This window comes from Eschrichtius robustus, chromosome 7 (genome assembly GCF_028021215.1).
Source record: "Eschrichtius robustus isolate mEscRob2 chromosome 7, mEscRob2.pri, whole genome shotgun sequence".
NCBI lineage: Eukaryota > Metazoa > Chordata > Mammalia > Artiodactyla > Eschrichtiidae > Eschrichtius > Eschrichtius robustus.
This window is the reverse complement of record NC_090830.1, coordinates 136734282-136754583: the sequence shown is the minus strand read 5'-3', so window position 1 is coordinate 136754583 and position 20302 is coordinate 136734282. Positions and strand designations below refer to the sequence as shown.

At 49.8% G+C, this 20302-nt stretch overlaps 1 protein-coding gene across 2 annotated transcripts in view; it reads right to left on the bottom strand.

Annotated features, from left to right (window-relative positions):
- MGMT (O-6-methylguanine-DNA methyltransferase) overlaps nt 1–20302 on the bottom strand; it is a 285233-nt gene that overhangs the window by 46698 nt on the left and 218233 nt on the right. The window lies entirely within an intron of this gene.

Sequence of the window (20302 nt, the reverse complement as noted above, 5' to 3'; positions counted from 1 at the left end):
TGCTGCTTCTGAGCCCCCGAGTTTTATGATGGATCCAGCTTTTCTTTAATTTCTGAGAATGACACAGCCACAAAAGCACTGGCACCAAGTCGGATTTCTTCAGATGCCATTCCTCCCTGACCTCCCAGGCCCTGCACAGACGGCAGGCTTCCCTGCACTTTCCAGCCTGCTGGGCGGGCTTTCTCTCGTCTCCTTCTCAGAGGCTGCAGCTTGAGGCTTTTGGGGGAAGGTGGGAAAAGCCTCCCCCCAGCATCCCGAGGGCGGTCACGCAGGCCTCAACCGACAGGCCGCCTCCTTCAGTGTACACTCACCACCCTTACGAGGGCCCGACTGAATATGCGAGGCCACACCCGCTCGGCAACGCGGCCCAGCACAGGTAGGACGGATGTGGCTGAAGCGCCCGGGAACACAGGCCTGACCTCACCTGCGAGAGGAGAGACACGCCAGTGTGTGCAGGGCCTTAGAGATTCAGAAACGTGTGCACTTCATCCTGCAAGCAGTGGGGAGCAGCTGAAGACCTTTAAGCAGCGTCTCATAAACAACCCTGTGCTGGGGTCTCAGTCTCTGAGTCACGGTGTTCTGTAGGTCTAAGCATCTCCAGAGGTCCTTGGATCTTCCCAGAAATAAGCCTCCTTGGATGGGATCCACTCTCTTCCACAATGGAATGAGAGGTGGGTCAGGGAAGGCTTTCTAAGCATGTGAATGTGAATGGCCTTAAGGAAGGAACCAGGGAAGGAATGGAAAAGAAGAAATGAGCCCTTCAAGATGACCAGGGAGAGAGGGACCACTGAGACCCCGGCTCTGTAGAGCTGGCCAGTTGGGCGATCCTGCCAGCCACACAGCTGGACTGGGCAGGCCCAGGCCTTCTCCAAGTTGCCAGCTTCTAGGGGTTGCTGGGAGAGGGACTCCCCATGGACAGGGCCCTTTCAGGGTCTGGTCAACAGGAGACCCTGAAGGATGGGGGCTCACTCCACAGGCAGAGAGCGGCGTCTAGTGGAACAGGTGGCAGAATGGCATCTTGGAGACACTTCTGGGGATTGAAAGTATCTTCTCATTGCCCTGATTGCTCTCCCCATTAGGACGTCTGCCCACAGAAAGGTGGGGAACTTCTATGCCGTGCTTGGCTTAAATATTTTTCCACATCAGAGAGAAATTCCCAGTGACTCTCTTGCTCTGTCCCCTACTTACTCAGCAAGTAGGGGACAAAGCAGAGCACACGCAGCCCTGTGAGCACACACGTCACCGCGGGGCCGTGAGAGGGCAGCGGCCCAGTGGCCCACGCGCGACACCTGCTCAAACCGGGAGTGAGCAGAGCTAAGGGGCAGATGTCACTGCCCTCGACCCACGCAGGAAGCAGGAGAGGGACCGGGACACCTCAGGACCGGGGCGCAGGGCACCTCCTGCAGAGCCGGGCGGGGTGGGGTGCTGGTGGGGGAGGGCAGCAAACACGGGTGCCACACAGGCCTGGGTGGTCTCCAGGGCTTGAGGGGCCTTCTCGGCCATCACACCCTACAAACGGGGCTCCCTGGGTGGGGGGCATACAGTCCAGGAGACAGGCATCTTAACCTGGGAGGCAGGGGGGCTCTGTACCCACCAGTGACCTGCTTGCTCGGGGAGTTACAACCTCTTACTCAGATGCCCTGGTTCGCTCAGGGGTATCTAACAAAGGCCACAGAGCTGTGGGCATCCCGGGCGCTGCCCAGGCTGGTAGCCGTTTCCTCTGGGTTGCTAAGGGAACTGAAATGTGAGCTGTGTTTCCCAGCATGTCCCACTCTTAAAAGGATACTTGAAGAATTTTTATAGTAGTAAAATTCATCTTAAATTGATTTTTTATGCTTGTGCTAAAGATCTCAACCTCTGATTTACTCTGTAGTTCTCCTTTTTAACTCTTTCTCTATTGGCATTAGGTAACTATTCATGGGTGAAATGTAATTAAACAGCTTTGATTCTGAAGTAAGGATTTATGATACTACATTTAAAATGAGTGGCATTAAACACACACATAAAACCAGATTTTTAAAGCCATGACACAAATTTCCATTTCTACAATAAAATGAAATTTATTCTCTGCCCTGCCCTCTCCTCCAACCTCGCTCTGCTCGTCCCTGAAAGAGCTGTGGTGTGACAGTAGCACAGCGTCACTAACGGCCGCTCTTATCATGGAGGAGTTTCTCCAGGCTTCCTACCCACGAACACTGAAACCCCGATAATTATGGGCTCCGTGGCCCACACTCATGTAAATCCCACATTCACGTCTCCCTGGGAGCCTAGCAACTCACCTAACACTAAATGCACAGGCCTGTGGCCACTGCTTCCGGCAAGCACCACTGAGTGGGAGCCCGGCCCCCAGGAGAGCAGCCAGAGAGCCAGCGTGGCAGACGGAGGCGAGAGAAAACCGTCCTGACATCCGCAGGGCCAGTGCAGAGGCGACATCAGGGGGCAATCCCCCCGAGACCTCCCAGGACATCCTCAATAAAAGTGATCCTGGGACTTCCCTGGCGGTCCAGTGGTTAAGACTTCGCCTTAAAGTGCAGGGGGCGCGGGTTCAATCCCTGGTCGGGAAGCTAAGATCCCACATGCCTCACGGCCAAAGAACCAAAACATAAAACGGAAGCAACATCATAACAAATTCAATAAAGACTTAAAAATGGTCCACATCAAAAATATCTTAAAAAAAAAAAAAAAAAGAGTAATCCTGAGGTCAATGTTGTGACACTGGAGCCCTTTCGCTTTTTTTGTTTTTTTTTTAAAACTTGGCACAAGAGGGCTGGCCAGTGGCTGGAGAATGAATTTGGCTTTGCTGAGCTTTTTAACGTAACAATGGAGAGCATGGGTACGTTTATACAGCAAACATAAAGTCACACATGGTTTGGTTTAAGGGTTTCTTCAAGAAATATGCAACTGTCGGCAACCCCAAGGACCCTGTAAGAACAAACAGGGCAACAGTGTACCACCTTCGGGGATGCTCCCGGAACCTCAGTGTGTCGGAGAGCCCTGTGTGAAGCTCTCCTGGAGTCGTGACCCCTGAGAAGCAGCCAGACCCATCCCCCTGGGCTTGGAGAAAGAACGTTCTGGTGTTGAATTGCATTTCAGATTTGTTTTGACATAAACCTGTCCATCATTCCAAATCAGGACACAGAAAAGCAGGTGACATGCTCCAGAACAAACTTCGGAAGTGGTTTTTTTTTTTGGTGGTTGTTGTTGTTGTTTTAAAATTTATTTATTTTGTTTAGTTTTGGCTGCGTTGGGTCTTCGTTGCTGCACACGGGCTTTCTCTAGTTGCGGCGAGCGGGGGCTACTCTTTGCTGCAGTGCGCGGGCTTCTCATTGCAGTGGCTTCTCCTGCTGCGGAGCACGGGCTCAGTAGTTGTGGCACACGGGCTCAGCAGTTGTGGCTCGCGGGCTCTAGAGCGCAGGCTCAGTAGTTGTGGTGCACGGGCTTAGTTGCTCCGCGGCATGTGGGATCTTCCCGGACCAGGGCTCGAACCCGTGTCCCCTGCATTGGCAGGCGGGTTCTTAACCACTGCGCCACCAGGGAAGTCCCTGAAGTGTTTATAATAAAGCAGGCAGTGATGCCTTACCTAGATTTCTCAGGAGAACCCACGACTTCACAGCATTAGATACATGAGCACAGAAGGTATCAAAGGAAGACCGTCCATCCCACCTGCACGAGGCTTGCACTTCAAGACCCTGGCATGGAGGAGAGCGAGAAGGAAGAGTGACAGCATCACACCTGGGGAAGCGGAGGACTAGAAGGTGACTGCGCCAAACTTAAATGAAATGGCCCTGAGGACAAGGGTCATGCGCACGGGAAGCCCTGCCTGGCTCTGCCGGCCTCCCCCAGGGTGTGCCGCACCCTGGGAGGCCGAGCGCCGGCCCGGGCTAGCGAGGGCAGGGCTGCCTGCTCAGGTGCCGCAGCACCAGGAACCCGCTGGGCAGCAGGTGAGTTGCCGTGGCGGGCAAAGGACGCCAGGCTGGCTGAAGCCATCAGAAAGTGCTGCTCGGGATTCCCTGGTGGCGCAGTGGTTGAGAGTCTGCCTGCCAATGCAGGGGACACGGGTTCGAGCCCTGGTCTGGGAAGATCCCACATGCCACGGAGCGACTGGGCCCGTGAGCCACAACTACTGAGCCTGCGCGTCTGGAGCCTGTGCTCCGCAACAAGAGAGGCCGCGATGGTGAGAGGCCCGTGCACCGCGATGAAGAGTGGCCCCCGCTTGCCACAGCTAGAGAAAAGCCCTCGCACAGAAACGAAGACCCAACACAGCCATAAATAAATTAATTAAAAAAAAAAAAAAAAAAAAAAAAAAGAAAGTGCTGCTCAAGGTCTAACCCCGCATGGAGGATGGCTGCGCGCCTGGCAGGCCGCCCGCAAAGTGGGAGGGGCGTCCCCAGCTCTGTGCCCTCCGGTCTGTCCCACACGACGAATGTGCTCAACACTTTAACCCACCCAGCTGGGCAGGAGGTTTGGGTGTGTGGATTTTGGGGTGCCTCAAGACTTCACTGGCAGCAAAGAATCACTAAAATGATCATAAAATCATAAGGATGTCATGTACTTGGGCTTAAATCCCACTTGATGTAAGAAAACAGGCCCAAAGTTCCGAGTTCCTCCCACCTGGCGGGCACCATTCGTGACACCCAGCGGGGAGACCGTGTAACACGCCGCGCACTGGCAGGGCTGTGCCTTCCAGACTCTCTGTGTGGCCCCAGTACCTTTCCAGCATCTCTCTCTTCATGGGATGAACCAGCCTTATGGTTGGGGAACGTTAACTGGTGATGCCAGAGGGTCACCTAAGAAAAGAGATGCCAAGACTCATATTCTTCTGAGTCCCTCTGGAATCTGGCAGGGTGACCCAGGTGTTGTCCTTTAGCAAGGCTGGGAGATTAGTCCACAAGGAAGCACACGGACTCTCCAATACAATCTGAGCGTCAAGAAGCGCCCAGAGCCTTGGCCGCGCACAGCAGCTCAGACCCCCTGAGGATGAGAAGCCTCGCCTCCTCTGGCTTCCAGGACTCGGTGTGGAGGGCAAGGGCCCCCGGAACTCCAGAGTGGGGTGCCACACCTCACAGGCTCAGGAAGGTGCACATTCACCGCAGAAACTTAAAACTGCAGTTGAGGTGACGTTATAAACATGTGAACACTGTTGCTAGATAGCCCTGGTAAACACACAATTATGTCCCAAGTTAGTGGAGGCTGGTAGAGTCTCTCGCGTTTGCATCTGATGGATGTGTCCCACATTTAATTATACCTTCTTGCTAAAGCTCAGATGCTTTTCTTCCAGTGGGAGGATTGAAGACAAATAAATCATGCTACCTGCTTTCAATAAAGTCCTTTTTTTTTTTTTTTTTTAAATGAGAAGGCTGAATAAAGGCTTTAAACTCTATATTCCAACCAAATTTAGTGGTTTGATGCCATTCAAGCATTTACTGAGGACCCATTAAGTACCTGGCTTATTGGCAAGAGTATCGACTTGGGGTTTATAGTCCAACTGGGCAGGCAGGGAAGGTGAAGGTAAAACAGACAGGTATCTGCCGCCCTCCTGATGGCTGTGCTGAAGGAGCCCTTCCCGGCCTGACTGGGACTTTCACACGCCATCGCCATGATGAACGAACAATGAAAGTGATGGTTCCGTGACACTGCCTGGTGGCCAGCAGCTGTTTGGGCAATAACACCACGCGGGTGTGACAGAGTTTGTGCAGTTTGAACATTCTAGAGTTATATTAGGACACAGAGTAGAAAAAGGAGAAAGTGCTGATGCCAGTAATAAGAAACACAGATCTCAACTGATACAACTAAGTCACAGGTGAAAAAGAGGAGGCGTGACAGTGGAGGTTCATCTATGGACACAACTGGAGCCTCCCTGCTGCTAATGACAACGCGGGCAGCAGTGTTTGCTGTTTATCAGGTGCTGTTCTAAATGATTCACGTGTTAGCGTGCTGATTTCCCACACAACCCTGAGAGCAACATGTGCCCAACTGTGGAAAAAAAGGGAGAACACTAATAAACATGCATGAAGTATCAGCAACATACCTGAGTCTATATAAAAAGGACAGACATAATATGTAGATTTTAATTCTCTGAGACAAGAGCTCCTACTACTTGTAACACATGAGTTTATTAACTGACTTTCATGGGTTTGGTTTTAGTGTCTGTTTTCAAAGACGTTTCTGTACAAAAGGAACATACAAAAGGGAGTACAGGCCGAAGGCGGCACACTCCCAGCTTCCAGGGAAGTCGACAGGAGGGTGAGCTGGAGTTCCGAGGGTCAGCCCGGCAGATCCTTACTGAGGTTTTACTGTGTGGTTCGTAACAAGAGGAACATAAATCCTGCTCCTTGCCTTTATGCCTTCCACCCCACGATCACACCCTCCCCGGCAAGCGAACTCTTCAGTTAGGATCCTATCACCGGCCACCAATGGCTCCTGTCCCAAGGTCAATGAGAGGAGGAGGAAGAGGCAGTTTAAAGTTAACTGGGCCCCAGTTTACTCACTGTCAGGGTGGCCATAGGTACGCTGTTTAAACTGGGTATCAGCTTTTAATGGGCATCCTAAGCCCTCAAAATCTGGGGCTCAAATTCATGTCAGAACCCAAGCAAGACTACAGAGGGATTCGCTGTGGTATTTTAAAACACCCACCAAGAACACAGAGAAAAAACTGTATGTAAATTTTCAACTCCTCCCCATATAAGGTACATGTCATAAGAACCGTATGTTTGTTATTTTTTTTAAATAATTGCTTCTTTAAAATACATCAGCAATAATAAAACATATTTTTAAGAGACAATTTAAACAGTATACTTCTTGGCAGACAAGAATGCCTTACAAAAGCCTATCTACTTTCTCCCCTAAATGTTCAAGTTGTTAAAAGGAAAACTGTAGTTTATCAACACTTTAACATATAATTAAAAATCTCTACTATTTGACAGATGAAGATAAAAACACCCCAAAACTATAGATGAATTATCAGGTCCCTAATGATTCCAAAACAATTACAGGACGCAGAGCAATCGAGTTAAATTTTATTCAAAAGCTTACTACACTTGTGTTTTCTTTTATTTTTCTATCAAGAAACCCATGAGGTTTAAGCACAATTCATTATGTATGAGACCCCACTTGCAGTGCTTGACTGTTGATTAATAGCAAAGTTTGCTGTATGTACATTTGCAACATTAGATGCATACAATATGCTAACTTATTCTTTCACTGAAACTAATTATTTACAAAAATGACTACTTGAGACTACAATTTATTAAATGCATGCATCCAGTCTCCATTTGGCCCCAAAAGACAGCCTGGAATGAAGATCTTTTACTTGATGTGACAACTTCTAGAAATGCTGTTATTAATATTGTAAATGTGGCAAATAAAGAGTTCAAATAGCCTTATGTCTATGTTGCACTTACTTTCACCACTGAAGCAGTGAACAAAGAAGCTTTTTTAACGTTTCACACATATGAGAGGTATATTCCTCTTTCCCAGCTTAACTTAGCTTCTAACAAGTAAAACGCTTACATGTTGGCAATGAAATAGTTTTAAAAAGAAATAACAGCGAACATAAAAATGGAATAGAAAACCCTAATCATATTGCTGCTTAAGCAGATTTATTACAATTCTGTCAAGAATTTAGTTCATTTGTTGAAAACTATCTGTAAAAACATGAAATGTTTAAAGAGTCATTCCATCAGTCTCATCAAATTCTTGATACTCCCTCAAGAGTACTTTTTCCCAAAGGATTCTGGGGCTAGGTAACTTCGCATTATTCAACCATTCTGCTCCCTTCTCCCAGAAAAGAAGAACACAGAAGAAATCAGTCCACGAATAAGAATTACAAATGTCTCAGCTTTGGATGCAGATTTCAAGTGGGGCATCTGGTCAACCGAGAGCGTCTTTCAAGCTAACACTGCCATGCATGTGGCCCCGAGCTGTGGCCACCTGTTGCGAGCGTCCTCTACAGTCAGGTCTCGCTCTGCCAGGCCAACCTGTACACCCTCCACGGCTGCCCCTCTGATGCCCTCAAAGACTCCGTGTGGCCTTGTTCTGCTCTGCGTGGGCCGTGCGCCACTGTGGGCTTGGGAGAGGCAGAGAGCGGTCACTGGCCAAGGTGAGGAAACCAGTGCCTGTGCCCGTGCCCCAGGAGAGGACGACAGTGTGGAAGGTCATTACGTGCTACAGGGTGCTCCTGCCGGCAAAGTCATGCACGGACACCTAAGGAAAGAGAGGAAAAGGCCCTGCTCTGGGACACAGGATTTTAGGGACACAGACGAACTGAAACATCAGTCAGAGGGCCTCTGCTCTCTACAACAAGTGTTAAGAGAAAAAGTAAATAGCACGAGGATGGGACATCTCAGGGCACGTAGTCAGATGGGTAAAAGATGACTGGTTTTCTATCATGCAATTCCATATCCTGACTCTCTCTCTCAACAACACAGTCGAGGTCAGCCATAGTTATTGCTCAGCATCACACCTTCACTATACAACGTGGCACTTTGGAAAGGATGGAGCCACTGAGTTGAGGATCAACCGTATGGAGATGACTCAAGGTAAACCCTTGTGTAAAATTTCGTAGCTGCTATTTACTGACTGCCTAACACGTGCCACGCACAGAATTAAAGACTGTTCTATGTTTATCTCTCCCAATAACCCCTGAGGAGGCATTATTATCTCTATGTTCTAGAAGAGGAAACTGAGGCCCAGAGGTTATGTCATAACAACTAATCAATGCGTAAGGGATGGAACCAGGATTTGAATTAAAGTCTGTTTGATTCCAAAGACCTTAATCTGGACCATCTCCCTGAAATCGAAGTACTCTTGCTCATCTCTCTGAAATGGAAACAAACGGTCCCTCTAATCATGACAAGCCCATACGTTCACATGCTCTATTCTTGATAGCATATGCATTAGATAGCATTTGGATTTATTCTTTTATTTTTAGGTAACTTCTGTTAACTTCTTCCTGATCCCCAGGACTACAATCTAGGCCCGCCGCCCTATCATTCAAAGACAATGGGGATATCTGAGTGTTGAATCTAGTTCTGTTATATTCTAGATGCTTCCAAGAAGAGACACTAGGTGCCCACACAGTAGGGTCTCAGGCTCGTAGACAGTGGCCACTGGCATTACTGCTCCTCACCCTTAAAGGAAGGCCATGCTTCTGTTTAAATGCCTCAATGACCAGTCCACACAACACACAGTGTTCCTTTACACAGGTAAGAGGCCTAAGTCTTAGAATGTTCCCAGCCCATCACCCCCCATCCTCATTCTCCAGAAGCAAAGCCCAGTGTGATCAGGGCACCGTCCCAGGTGGTCTGGCAAACCAGCAAGGCAGGCCCTGTGCTAAGGCAGGAGTGGGCCTGGGCTGCACGGAGAAGTCGGACGAGCTCTCCTCCAAAGCTGCTGTGCGTGTCTGAATGAAGGCCCTGCACCGTCATGGAGCTGGCCCCAACTCTGCCTCAAGCCCCGGAGTCCTAGCTGGCACTTCCTTGGTGCTCAGTACCTGCCTCCTGAATGGATGTGTAAACAAGATGCAGTGGTGCCACCACAGCATGTGCACTGAAAAACACCTGCATTTCAGATTCCATTTTTCCAATGAATTTGCTGAAAACCATTCCCCTGGCGGGGGGGGGGGGGGAACCCACAAAGATTTTCTGAACAGTGAAAGCCACATTGCTCTGCCTTTTCAGATTGTGTAGCGGACTGCTGAGTAACAAAGTCTGTTAAAGCCCAGGGAACAGGCCTCACATCCGATTTTGCTCAGTTTGACAGGACTCCACAGTCAAAACCTGGAAGTGTTTCAGATTCGAAGACATAAAACTAAGTGGCTCTTCCATTTCCACTCCAGATATAAGGCAATCAATCGCATACTGAGATGAAACCAAAGAAAAATGAACTTAAACAGCCAATACTTGAGCCTTCTCTTCATTCCACGACCGCACATCAGCCTGCTGAGCCCCGGCGACCGCTCGCCACCCCCCCCCCCCCCCTCCACACAGGTGTCAAAGCTGATCACGCTGCACCCGTTTCTCCTTTAGGTTTCCCAGGCCTCCACGAGGAGGTGGGGAGAGGTCCCGGTGGGAAAAAACCCCCCCAACCACCCCCGCGGCACACAGAGGGCCCAGCAGACGTTCCCGCAGGCTCTGCCTTCCCGTCCGCGGTGAAGGAAACCCGTCCGACCAGGAGCAGGAAGCAGGGACACGCGCGCCGCCCCCAGGCCCCCCGGGAGTTCTGGGATGTGGGCTGCGCCAAGGGGCAGAGAGTCTCAGAGGCAGAGCGCGTGACAGGGAAGGGGGCCGAGCCGGGGCCGGGGAAGCGCAGCCGCTGCTCTGAGCCCCTCACCCACCATCCCGCCGTCTCCCACCGCAAGCGGTTTTTTTTTTAACATCTTTATTGGAGTATAATTGCTTTACAATGGTGTGTTAGTTTCTGCTGTATACAAAGTGAACCAGTTATACATGTACATATATCCCCATATCCCCTCCCTCTTGCGTCTCCCTCCCACCCTCCCTATCCCACCCCTCTAGGTGGTCACAAAGCACTGAGCTGATCTCCCTGTGCTATGCGGCTGCTTCCCACTAGCTATCTATTTTACATTTGGTAGTGTATATATGTCCATGCCACTCTCTCACTTCGTCCCAGCTTCCCCTTCCCCCTCCCCGTGGCCTCAAGTCCATTCTCTGCACCTGCGCCTTTATTCCTGTCCTGCCCCTTGGTTCTTCAGAACCACTTCTTGTTTTTGTTTTTTTTTTTAGATTCCATATATGTGTGTTAGCATACGGTATTTGTTTTTCCCTTTCTGACTTACTTCATTCTGTAGGACACACTCTAGGTCCATCCACCTCACTACAAATAACTCAGTTTTGTTTCTTTTTATGGCTGAGTAATATTCCATTGTATATATGTGCCACATCTTCTTTATCCATTCATCTGTCGATGGACACTGAGGTTGCTTCCATGTCCTGGCTGTTGTAAATAGAGCTGCGATGAACATTGGGGCGCATGTGTCTTTTTGAATTATGGTTTTCTCAGGGTATATGCCCAGTAGTGGGACTGCTGGGTCGTATGGTAGTTCTATTTTTAGTTTTTTAAGGAACCTCCATACTGTTCTCCATAGTGGCTGTATCAATTTACATTCCCACCAACAGTGCAAGAGGGTTCCCTTTTCTCCACACCCTCTCCAGCACTTACTGTTTGTAGATTTTTTGATGATGGCCATTCTGACTGGTGTGAGGTGATACCTCACTGTAGTTCTGATTTGCATTTTCTCTAATGATTAGTGATGTTGAGCATCCTTTCATGTGCGCAAGCAGTTTTTGACTCCTTATCTTTGTGAGGGAATGGCTTCCCTCCTCACGTGAGCCCACAAAGGAGAAATAACACCTTTGGTAGTAACAGGGCTAAAAACATACTGCCCACCCCAATGTAGTTTCGAAAACTGGTCTCTCCACACAGCTTCAAGTCTACTTTGTCATGATGCGGTTCAGAAAAAAAAAAGATTTTGCATCTCAGTAAGGGAATATGTATTAATTTAAATGCTAAAATAATAACTAAATGTCCTGAAGACACTACTCTTTTCTTTCCAAAAGGCGTGTATTACATGGCGACTGACCTCCATGGGGTTTAGTCCCATTAACTTGAGTACTGGGCTTATTAATAAATAATCCTGCCACTAAATTACCTGTCGAGTACACTGGTTTGTACAGTTCTAAACAAATAATAGATAGTTCCCTATTATCAAACACAGTGAAGTTTTAAAAGAAGAGCATAGCTTATGATATAAGACAATACTGCAGTTTCATCTGGGAACAACTTTCTGTAGCTCCTTTCTCAGAAGGCCTTTGCTTCGCCTGTTTATTGTTGCAGCTGGAGCACGTTAGCTGGTGAGCATAGCTGGAAACACCGTATTTAATCTCAGACAAGCATATTGACTATACATTAGTGGCCAAAAAAATCTTAAGCAACTATTAAATGGACAGTTAATGTAATTGTATTTTAAAACTCTGAGGTCATATTTAATTTTGAATTGAAAACTCTTAAAATGAGCTTCCTGGCAAGGACGCAGAGTAATAAAACAACATTAACTACAGAAAAAAACTAAAACTCACATTATTAAAATAAATCCTTCTTCCAGAATACTAATATTTGCAAGATAGATTACAAGAAGCAGAAAACATTTGTACTTCTTCAACAAGTATTGTCACTGGCACTGGAAATCGGGATTGTCAACTTGAAGGATGATATCATTCTGAACACGGAGCACAGATGCCATTTCCCACCGCCCTTTCTTCCTCGAGCTGGCGCCTCTCCCAGCATCTTTTGTCTTCCTTCCAGGGTGCTCAAACTGAGTTTAGCAACACCCTGAGGTCTTCCAATCACAGGTCTACCAGCAAAGAACCCAATTATGTTCAAGGGCAGGAAGTAGTGTAACCGGGGCGGGGCGAGGCCTGAAAAGAATGCGCAGAGGCCGGGCGGAGAGTGAGGAGGAAGGACGGGTAGGAAACGCTTCAGCTGCAAAGCCAGCCAATTAACATTCCCTTTAGGAAGCACCAATTTCTACTCAAAGCAGGTTGGAAAGTCCAATTTCATATGCCTTTTTCCTCCTCTTAAAAATCAATACAGGCCTCTGGGGGCTGTCACACTTGCAGGCAGGCCGGTCTGTGGACCATGAGCTCTGTGCCTGGACCCGGTTCACAGCCCTCCCAGGGGAAGAGGGAGGGGCTGTCACAGGGTTTGCAGCAAAAAACAGGCAGCGTTTATGTACAGGTGTTCTCTGACAGCCAGGACAAGGGAAGAGGCCCTGTGTGCACACCCCGCAGCCAGCCGACAGCACCTCCCAGTGTGCCAAGCCTTGATTTGACCCCTGCAGCCATCACCTCGAGCTTGAGAAGAGCGGGGGGCGGGGTGGGGGGGAGAAAGAGGCGAGATGGTTCAGGCGGGAGCCTGCAGGTCCCGTGCGCCCCTCCCCTCCCCCCAGCACGTCCTCTCCCTGCGCCCCACAGGGACCACCCAGTCCCCAAGGTCAGACTGTGGGCCCTGGGCCACGGCCTTGTGCCAACCAGGACCACAAGGAACCGTCCCCGCTCCGGAGTCTCTCTTCTATTCTCCGCTCCCCAGTCCTCAGCCCTCTCCCTGGCCCGGGCCTCCCTCACCGCTGACGGCGGCTCTGGTGAGAACGCTGCCCCCAAAGGCCCTAGCGCCCCAGTCCCACTTCAATTCTCTCTGGCTTCGGTATGTCTCAGGCTTGAGTAATTTTGAGACCCTTTGGAAAGGAGTCTCAGATGCTCAAGAAAACTGTAGTTTGCGAAACAGTTAACTTAAAAAAGGAAAGTCTTGTGATGTGAAAATGTCTTTCAATTGTGAAGTACTACAGAAGCAGCATTTCACCTTTATAAAGAGTGAGATGTTTATTCGTAAAGATTTTAACTGCAATGAAAGCATAAATGTAAACACCTCATGAACTCACAGATTCCCTGGAAGGGGAGCACCTTTCCCCCGCCCCACCCCCCAGAGGAGCAGGGTCAAGACCAGGGCTGCTCTGTGCTTGCCCCCATCCTCCCTTCTCCTCCCAAGTCTGCTAGGAGCCCAGCGGAGAGGTGCAGGTACAAAAATAATCTATGAGAAACTAGATGTTACAGGAAACTCTGCTTTTCACCGGCATGTGGATACTGCCTTGCGATTACCTTTATTTATTTCTGTGTAGTGAAGACTGGGTGAAACTTACTCCTGCCCGCTTTGCCAGAGCCGGTTCACTCCAGATAACCTACCGGGGTGCTGCATCCCTGCCATACTGGGAACAACGGGCGGACAGCAACAAGGAAATCTGGGATCCCCAACGTTCCCTCAGGAGAGACCATCTCCATTTACACATGAACTAACGTCACAGTTTAGCCGCTCCTGGACATTTTCACGCTCAGAATGTAACGCTACGGGTCCGTCCACCGTAGGCCCTCAGCTCAGGCCCTCGACCCCACGTTCATGCTGGGCCGGTACAGCAGCTGCTCTCCACAGCACCTCCTTGCCAGCAGTCACCCGGCACTTGGAGCCATCACGGGGCTCACATTTGGCCCCATGTAGAATTTTCAAGATCCCCGTGGTCGGCACGGCTCCCACGGCTACTCCGGTCAGGGAGACTGTATCGGAGCCCAGCCAGGCCCATTTCTCCACCTGCACAAGAGCAGAGCTGCGGCCGAGGCAGTCGGCCGCGCGGCCGAAGATGCAAACCGCCCGGCCCTGCACACAAGGTGCGGGCGGACCCTGGCCTACGCACGTCGACCGGAGCTGCCGCGCCTTTGCTCCGTCTCTGCAGGTGGATCCCGACCTCGCCACACCGCTCCTCCCACCTGTAGTGCCTCCAGGCTCAAATCCCTCTTCAAACCCTAATTCGACCCCTAGCTAAGTGGGGTCCCCTCTGTGAGCTCTACATCCAGCTAGCCGGCCCGTGTGGATCTCTGAGGTGCCGGTCTGGGTGGGGAGGCAGAGGTTGCTGGCACCGTGGCTGATGTCTGCTGAGCGCTGGCTGCGTACTGGGCACCGTGCTCGGCGCTCGGCCTGCGCTAACCCCGTTTCGCCCTCATCACAAGATACGAGGTGAGATCTGGATTCCGGTTTTACTGATGTGGAAACCAGTGCTGAACGGATTAACAGCAGCCCCGCCACACGGCTGAGAAGCGGCAGAGCAGCGACAAACACCCCAAGCCTGACCTGAGCTGAGCGCTGGCCTCTCGAGCCTGGTGCGGCGCCTTCAACCACAACGGCACACGAACAAACACGGCCTCGGGGGAGATCTTTCCACAACCTGGGAGAAGCACAGGCCCCGCCCTCTCTCCCAGTGCGCACCAGCCCCTGACCCGACGCTCCGGGGTGGGGGGGGGGGGCCTCCCCTGGACGAGAGCTCCCCGAGCCCCTCCAGGCCCTCGGCCTGTGCTTCGTGACCCGCCCCCCTTTGGTTCTCACACTTCTCTGCTCCCTCCTCCACCATCTCGCCTGAGAACCGCAGCCGTGGAAACTGTCCCCTCCAAGGCCGCCGTGCGCTCCCACGATCAGAGCCAGAGCCAGCACCCGCCCTCGGGCGCTCCGGCCTTGGCGCCCGAGGTCCAGGCGTCCCTCTCAGCGCTGCACCTTCTCCTGGGCCCTCCGCCCCACGCTTCATCGGCTCCCCCTCTCCCAGCGTCCTCCCTCAGCCCGTAACACCTTCTGATTTTCCTACTGCCACCAGGCTGGAAACCCCTGGACACACGGCTCTTGTCTCCTCTCCCTCCTGTCACCACCACACTCAGTTCCCACCGCATCCTGGACAATGACCGCAGCCTCCGAGCTGGCTTCTCCACACTCGGCTCCCACCCAGAGAACCTGCCGAAGTCAGATAAACCGTCCCCAGACCCTGCCTGGCGCTCGCTGCCACCCCGCTCACGGTCCTTCCTGACTCCTCAGCACGCAAACACAATCAAATCCAAACTGCGCATCTGGTGTTGGTCAAGGCCCTCGCAGCCTGGCCCTGACTCAGGTCCTCCCCTGGGGGATCCCTGAGCTCCAGCCAATCTGGCCGCTGCCCTTCCCCGTTCTGTGCTGGGCCTTCCCCCTCCAGTCCCCGCGCCTGGAGCTGACCGCGGCCCAGGGAACATCTCCTGCAGGCAGGGGCCGCTCTGGCTCTCCTGTGTCCACAAGCCCCTCTCAGACCACCCTCCACCTTTGCACACTCCACGCCTGGCTTCCCAAGCTGTTAGGTCTTCGTGGACTGGTCTGATGACTTCCACAGACACACCCACATGTTCGGGCATCTCTGTATCACTCACAGCAGCTGACACTTCAGTGCCTTTTGTGAAACACTCATAATGTTTGGTGAATTGTTAATGAGTAAGGGAAAATTTCAAGATAAGGGGAAGTCAGGGCAAAGAGATGGTACTGAATGTACTGGAAAGTGATTTAGGATTTACTTTGAGTAAATATAACGACTTTTGATATATTCTATTGCCTTACTGTACTCCTGCTAAGATTCTTTTGTGTTTTCCATCAACTTTATCATGCATTCTCTAGAAGGCATAATAATTGAACTTCTTAAGCCAAACTGGTTAAGACACATGCAAATACACGATACAAACTTGCCAAGTTTTAAACTGTGTTTCTACTGCATGTCTTTGTTTTGATCAAAACTTGAAAACCTAAGAAACAGTTTTCTGAACCAGATCCAAGGCACAGAAGGGGAATTTCATGTTTTTCAGCTTTTGGTTCCACCCAGAGCCCAAGATTCAATAGACTTTCATGGATTTAAGACCTATCTGGATGAGTTCACCACTCTCAGAGAGACTCAGTTTTAGTACTCCTACATCTGTACTCTGTATGACCAATCAAATATTATGCTGTCTCAGATTTATCTGACCTATCATCATCTCTTCTCTCCTGGGCATTGCTGGTCCAGCACAGAAATCACTGGAAGCCAAGGATCTGAAGTCGTGCACACACAGCACACGGCAACTGAGAGCACGCTTGTCGACTCTCAGCTGGGCTGATCGGCCTGTGATCAGGGCTCAGCTAAGAGTCTTCCCAGCTCTTCCCAGAGAAATGACCCTCTGTCTGGGTGCACAATGTCTTCAGAAGAGCTGGCCTAACCATCCAGTAAAACAGACAAAAAAGAGCACAGAAAAGGGGGCGTATGCTTGTGTTAATCAACAGACCTGCTCCACCATTCTGCTTTCCTCTTTAAACATTTTAAAGACTTAAACAAGTCAGAACTGAAGATAAATATTAACTCTTGAGCAGCTGTCCTCTTCTTGGTCCCCATGTCCCCCTCACTCCTAGTACATTAGGATTGAACATCTTCCTGCCAATCAGTACGCATGTGATTAGAAAACTAACTCCAGTTTCCAAGAATCAAACCAGAAACTCTAGCAGCAGTTGCGTCTAGAGCTCAACTCCTAGGCTTCGAAAAACTGCAAACTATCTGGCTTGCCATTTTCATTGAAATATTTCATGGGGGAAAAAATGAAATAAAATACATACGCTAGAAACGGGTGACTCTGTTGAAGATATTAAGAAACAAAGGATCAAAAAGAAACAGATGTTTCTTCTGAAAAAAACCAAACAAAAAACCCCCCCCAAAACAACCTCCCCCCGCCACAAAACCACGTAACACATGACCGGTGCACTCCCCAGCTTCGAGGAAATGAGGGATGCCCCTTGATGCTGATGTTTGAACAAACCCTCCCTCTTCCAAGTCAACGGTTCTCTTCCTCATTGCTCTCAAGGGCAATGGTGTCACTATTTTCAGTGCGTAAACAGGCGTCAAGGTGTCGAGTATGTACTGTATCTGCGGCTCACTATACCAGTGGAAAAGGGGATGGAAAGATGAGGAAAATACAGCCGTCCCTCGGGCAGCCCACAACTTCCTCTACCAGCCAAGCAAGGAGGGGAGGAAGCTGCATGCCTCGGGCAGGTCCACATTTAGTCACACCTTCCTTCTCAGGAGGCAGATCCTCAGAGAAATGCCCCCGGCTCCGCCCACATCGGGTGTACAGGAGACCCCAGCATCCGCCTGGAGCCACTTCCTCACTTCTTCCTGGGTCCCCCGTCATCACACCCTTCAAACCCGTTCCTGGGGTTTCCTGGAAGATCACTGGCTCAGGGCAACTCACATGACCTGGCAGAGAGAAATCAACACCCAGGACACAGAGAGCCCCTCAACTTGGTATCAAAGACAAGGCCTACTCTCGTCTCATTCATGTGGAATCGTCCTCCAGGTCCATCTTCGTGGTACCTTGGAAGCCGATTTTGAGTTAGAGATCCCTGTGTTGTTGCTGTTGTTGTTTTTCCCCTGACTCAATTGGTTAACGGCAGCAAACACTTCTACTCTTAGAAGAACGGCATGGGCTCCCTTATCCAGCAGACACCAGTGCCTCCTGACGTCTGCCTGTTTCTATTGCTTCAGACATTAAGTCTGAAGAGCCACCAATCTTCTCAGAGACTTAAATAAACTTCTGAAGCCAGAGGAGTAATTGTCTTTATAATTGACATTAAAAAGTGGCATGAACTAGGATGACGGATGGTTTTTGAGCACATCTGCCACCGTGCACTGTCTTAAGAATAAACTTAAGAATAATCAAGGGCGAGGGGGAAGAAAAGGTTTATTGGCCAATCTGGAAATCTAGGGAATAATTAAATACTGTACTTCATAAATAAAAATAGAATTAAAAACACTTCTTATTCAATTATTTAGAAACACAGATCTGCACATGCAGACAATTCATCACAAAAATGGAAGATATTTCACTTTCTATGAGGTTCACCTGCTCGTCTCAAAAGCGGACTAACTAATGGTTTCCTCATTAGACTTCCTGTAATGATTAGGTGCTATTTATGTAACTTTCTCTGAATGAGCTCAGAGCACTAGGTATTCTGAAAACACCTAGCATAAGCCTATTCACTCCCCGTGCAAGCTATTTAACGAAGCCCTGTGTTGAACCGTTTAGTCACGGGAAGCACAACCGGCTAAATGGGGAAAGGGCCCCGGGGGAGGAGCCCACACAGGAAGACCAGCACCCACCACCGAGGCCCCAGGGGTCGTAATCCAGGAGGAGAGACGGAGAGTGGGGCTGGCAGGCCTTGGGGAACAAGTGTTGTCTTGGTCCTAAGAGCACGGGAAGCTGTCAAAAGGTGTCACACAAGGAGTGCAGGGCAGGACTGGCCCTTCTGGTGGCTCACGCCAGCTGCTGGGACTTGGCAAGGCTGCCCCTGGCTGGTCAGGAAGCTTCCAACAAGAGTCTGTCTTCGATCTTCAGTAACAAAACTCAACAGTCTCGGGGGGCTTCCCTGGTGGCGCAGTGGTTGAGAATCTGCCTGCCAATGCAGGGGACACGGGATCGAGCCCTGGTCTGGGAAGATCCCACATGCCGCGGAGCAACCGGGCCTGTGAGCCACAACTACTGAGCCTGCGCGTCTGGAGCCCGTGCTCCGCAACAAGAGAGGCCGCGATAGTGAGAGGCCCGCGCACCGCGATGAAGAGTGGCCCCCGCTTGCCACAACTAGAGAAAGCCCTCGCGCAGAAACAAAGACCCAACACAGCCGTAAATAAATAAATAAATAAATAAATAAATAAATAAATACATAAATAAATAAATTAAAAAAAAACAAAACTCAACAGTCTCATTAAAGCCATTATACGGCCCTATTAAATATACTTGTTAACCATTACAATTGATAAATTTAATATATTTGGCATGTTTGAAAATCAGCAAATTGAATCGTTTATCTGACTTTCAATCAATCACGGGCATCCAATTTAGCTGACCGATGACACTGGCTAACTCTCACAGAATGATCTGGAAACCTCCATGTGATGTCACTCTTATGGGTTTACCAGGACAGGCACCCTAAGCTCTCCCCATGGACATTTCATCAGCTACTCAGGCCTGCCACGGAGCTCTAGCTTCCTACCATAATGCAAAGCCCTCAGAAAGAATCCAGGCACTCCAGCAGCTCCACGTCGGGTAACTACGCTTTCTCCAAATCCGTGCCAGAAATCTAAGATTCCTAACACCCGTACAGGACAATGCATTTCCTCCTTGCCGGCGGTGCTGAACTGAGCAAAGTTTACTTGTGGAAGAGACCTGTCCCTGACGAAGGGGGATAAGAGAGCAGAGCACAACCAAGGTTGTGGGGAATTTCCCACTTTCCCACTGAAGTCCTCAAAAGAGGTGGTACTTCCTTTCAATTTCAAGGCTCTGTTCTGAGTTCTAGTATTTTCCTTTGCCCTTTGAATATGATCAGCAGGGACAGTTATCACATGTACAACCACCTGTTTGCATTCATAGATTTAATTTTTTAAAAAGAAATTATGAAATTTGAGAACACACAGATGTCCTCTGAGGTGTCCAAATTAGGCGAGGATTTAGATTTGTAGAAAAAGAAAGTTGATCTATCTCACATACAGGCTCCAACAAATTTCCCTGTGGCCTGAGACCCCAGTAAGCGAGGATGGCTCCCCTATATCTCTATCTATCCCCAGTACAAGTGGAGCTAATGAATATTTCAAATTTTCCCATCAGCCAGTCAGAAGCCAGACTCTTCGGCAGTTTACATTTTCTTGCAATGGCTGATTTATGCACCAACACCCTTCAACCCACAAATACGACAATAAAAGTGCAGAGGAGGGGCAGAAATTTGCAAGCACACTTTTCTCTTCCACACTAGGTGAAGTGGTTTAGATAGCTGTCACTAACACCAAGGGGTTTATTAATAGGCAAAAATTAATTGTATGTAGACTGAATTAATGAGATGGAAAAACATGCACATTTCAGCTAATACTGAGGGGACGGCCTCT